This window comes from Papaver somniferum, unplaced genomic scaffold, assembly GCF_003573695.1.
Source record: "Papaver somniferum cultivar HN1 unplaced genomic scaffold, ASM357369v1 unplaced-scaffold_123, whole genome shotgun sequence".
NCBI lineage: Eukaryota > Viridiplantae > Streptophyta > Magnoliopsida > Ranunculales > Papaveraceae > Papaver > Papaver somniferum.
The window spans coordinates 2,518,391-2,523,007 of record NW_020621381.1 but is presented as its reverse complement, the minus strand read 5'-3'; positions in this window follow the sequence as shown (position 1 = coordinate 2,523,007).

Here is a 4,617-nt window from a genome sequence, read left to right as displayed (position 1 = left end):
TTTTTGATTTTTATCAAAAAAATTAAATAAAAAAACAACTTTATTTTTTGTTCAAACGAGCATTTTTCCATGAGACGAGCAACTTTTCTATTTTTGAGAAAGTCCACATATTCCAAAGGTTCACAAACAAATTTTTTTATTATAAGGTAGTATGTTCCAAAAATCTCTTTAATACCATGGGTTATTGTTTATTGCTTTAAACTAGCGAACATATGAGCATTCCTACACTATTTGGAACCCTGTGCTTTGAAAAATAAATTTTGTTTTCATGAAAACTTCATAAAAAAGATTTTACCTACTACAATTAAACCTCATCTATTCACAATACATATATATATGTATGTATCTCTTTCATGCTAGGGATTTTTGCTCGTTTCCTAAACTATCGAACGAACGTGCATACATATTTCCAAAAACCTAATAAGATAAGGATTTCCTTTTTTGGGCCCGGACCCGTAAATCCTAAACCGACCAAAACTAGACCTTCGGTCGCTCAAATTAGCAGTGCCTCACCTCTCCGTGCTCACGGTATGACGCTCTATCATATTACCAGAGTCTCCACCCGAACATTTGCTCGTATATGGCGTCATTGGAGTAAATTGGAGATTCTGAGAATGCCTTTGTATACTGAGTTCAACCACTGATCTCTCGTCGACTGAAAATCACCATTTAGTGCTTACTACGGAACATGATTGTCCCTCACTAAGAAGTGGACTTAATGTTGATGGTGGATTTTCAACAAAGGTCAAGACCGTAAAATCATGATACTGCATGTTTCTGACACGGTTTCAGGAATCCATGTGACGATTCATGTTTTACGAAGTATGATGCATATGTCGCTCGAAAGGCCTCTCCGGAGCATTCGACACCGGGCATTTCATCATAGCCTCTATGTAGAATAACGTAATTGGGCGGTTCTCCGTAAGATTGAGAGGTTAACGCCTTCAGGATGTCGGTGACACTCACTGTTCCCTGACTACATAGAGGAATTCGCCTCTACATAGAAGAACGATTGGGAGGTTCTCCGTAAGATTGAGAGCAATAACGCCTTCAGGAGGCCGGTGAAACTCATTGTTCCCTGACTATGTAGAGTGTCCGTGTATAGACTCAGGCGGTCCTCCATACATGAAATGTTGAGAGGGCAAAACGTCTTCAGGACATTGGCAACACTCGCTGATTCACTGACTATACGCAAGAGATTAAATTTTACGTCATATTCACCACTGAATTCCTAGAAGATAATATATCTTATCTTATTTCTCCTATTCCATGGTCAAACTCAAGACTGGTTTTATGGAATGGTAATAGATAAATATATTACTTCGATTTCATGATCGAATCCACGGCTGATCTCATGAAATGGTAATAGATATTACTCTGATTCATGGTTGAATCCACGGCTGATCTCATGAAATGGTAATATCACCACCTATCTTATTACTCTGATTTCATGGTCAAATATACGATTCCATGAGATGGTAATAAAATTATCATTTTATTATTCTTAATCCATGGTCAAATCCACAATTGATTTCATGAATTGATAATAAATAACTACTCACCTTTAAAACTTAGTTTCATGAATCATTCTCCATTGAATTTCATAAATTAGTAATAAAAACTCAACAATCGGGCATCTGGACCATCGCTGAGTAAGCCCCACAAAAATGGTGCAAGTGTACTCGACAATGATGCACGACTGAGCACCCGGATGCACAAACGAGCATCCAAAAACATGGACAGACGAGGAATCCTACGCAAAACTGGATAAAACGATAAATAATAATAAATTAATAAGAGGCGCCCAGGGGGGCGGGCCCACCGGACGGCCGGCCATTCCCTAGCCGTGGACGGTCCCATGCCTCTTCCATTATTTTGCCCTATTTTGTTATTTTCATGAACTCATGAAAAACTCCTTCAATTTAGCAACTTTCCTTGTTTGTGCAAAACTCATGAATTCCCCATAACTTCATGGATTCATGAAAATATTGTTATAAAATAGGGAATGGTGTGCGGGACCGGGCAACTTAGCCGGCCGACCATGCCCGAGCCGTGGCCGGTCCCACACCTCACAATCCCTAGCTTTTTATAATTATTATTCCCTAATATCATGAAACTCCTCCGTTTCAACAAAAAGTCATGGATTCTCCATAACTTTACGGATTCATGAAAAAGAATATTATAAAATAGGGAAAGGTGTGCGGGACCGGGCAACATAGGCGTCCGGCCATGCCCTAGACGTGGACGGTCCTACACCTTGCAATCCCTAGTCTTTATTAATTATTATTTTCCTAAATTCATGAAACTCCTTGGTTTGAGCAAAAATCATGATTTCTTCATAAATTCTCAAATTTTGCTCGAATCACGAAAAACCAAAAGCTAACATGGTCACACGACCGTCTAGTCTCTCACGGTAATTTTAAATGTTAAAATACTCTTATTTTAGTATTTACAAAATGTTGATCAATTGAGCATACATGCTCATTCCAACAAAAATCAAGAATTTCAGTCAAGATGAAACTCTTCTGAAAATTCACAATGTTGCTCGAGCGCACATCAGAAAATACTGAGACTCTCAGTACGGATACACTGACACCATGGTAACACGTGCATGCCTCCTTGACCGATCAGAGTCATTCCTAGGGATTGCACAAAGCCGGTCCCACACGTTTTCATAATTCTGACCTAATTTGCTCAATTGCTCATATTGGGCCCAAATTCTCTCCAACCAACCTAGGGATTGCTCAAACGACCAACAGCTGCTCCCGTGACCACCAATAGCCGGTACCATGATCTTTTGGTCGGTCCCCCATTTTTCATACTTAGGTTTTATCACGTAATGTTGAACAAAGCAATATTTCAGTAAATGATGAAACCGACATTTAATCATCATTCTTTCACCAACTCTCAAACTAAGAACCTGTGCATGCTCACTTGAGCACCCGTCACCACATGGACGCCCATCAACCCATGTGGTCGGTCCCTCTCTCACTCATAACCTATTTTCAGCGATTCATCAACTATGATCTGAAATTAGGGTTTCAAATAAATGTTCTACGAATCATCATTCTGAGAAAGATTCAAGAACTAATAGATTTGTATTAATTCAGCAACTAAGATATGAATTAATCATATAATATTCGGTATTCTACCAATATTGTAATATTTTATTGGGTCACGCCACCAATAAATATTTCGTCGAATCGAGCAATACTTGCTCAGTTGCTAAAATATTGTTCAGTTTTCAATATTTAATAATTTATCAGTAATTTGTCGAATTGAGTAACACTTGCTCAATTGCACGTCAAATTATCAACATTCAATATTTTGTCGAATTGAGCAGTACTTGCTCAGTTGCACGTCAAAATTATCAACATTCAGTATTTTGTCGAATTGAGCAATACTTGCTCAGTTGCACGTCAAAATTATCAATTTGTCGAATTGAGCAATACTTGCTCAGTTGCTTGTCAAATTCCCAATATTCAGCAATTCGTCGAATCGAGCAATACTTGCTCAGTCGTTCAACGGGTCAGTAATTCATCATCGAACTTACAATATTGACACCATTTCAGAGAACTACATGTTCGATCCTTGAATCGCTGGGAATTTATCACTTATGCTCAATTCAACAAAACCTAGACTCACTGTCTAATCAGTCAACAACTGACTAATCAATACATGTCTGTCACTCAGACTCCACGATTCCTGAGACATCAATCACGTCAAATTGGGGGATAACAATTAGGGTTTTGGTCTGGCAGCCTACAACACGTGGATTCATCCACAACGAGAAATGTGAGTAAGTCGTGTCAACGGTTGGAGGAGTTAGCAAAGTAGTGGGTAAATGATCAACCCAGTCTCCACACGACCTGGAACTGGTGGTACCACGATCTCCCACTTTCCCACTCTTTCACTCAGGAAACCGTCACACTTATAGGGATCAAGGTGTTCATAACTCTGTCAAAATAAATAAGTCTCTGAATCCATGATTGAGGACAACAGACAAGGAACGATCACTAGGTATCAGCAATCATCCAGAATTTCTCGAGTAACTACTCTCAAGAATTCATCAATCCATCAGAACTTATTCGAACTTACCAGTTCATCAATATTGCAGAAACCTTCAACACACTCACAATCCTTGATCATTATTGATCCCACGAAATTCTCAGCTTCCCTCCTACAGATCAACCCATTTCCCTCTTTGCGACCAAATTGACTCTGGAACGACCATTGTCTTGGTTTAGGCCGGAGTCATGCTGATTGATTTCCCGAATCTAAGCACCCCCTTTGCAGCGGTGCCACTGTGTGAGGTTGAACATTTCTCCCGGATGAGGAGTCTCGACAGCACGCTCGTCTCTTGGTTTCCTTAAAAACCAGAAAATCGTTTTTCCCCATCCAAACTCTTCCGCTCCTATGTTTATCTCTTTGGAGGGTTCAACCGACGTGAATGTTGGTTTTGGTTCTCCTAAGTGAGGAATGATCTTTAATTGCTATTGAGTAGGCTCTTCAGCCCCCTTAGATGAGGTTCCTGCTTCGGTATTTAGGACGATGCTACCCTTCGTAAGACTTTTTTTTGAGGTTTTTTCAAGGTACAGATCGATCGCCCTGTCCTTG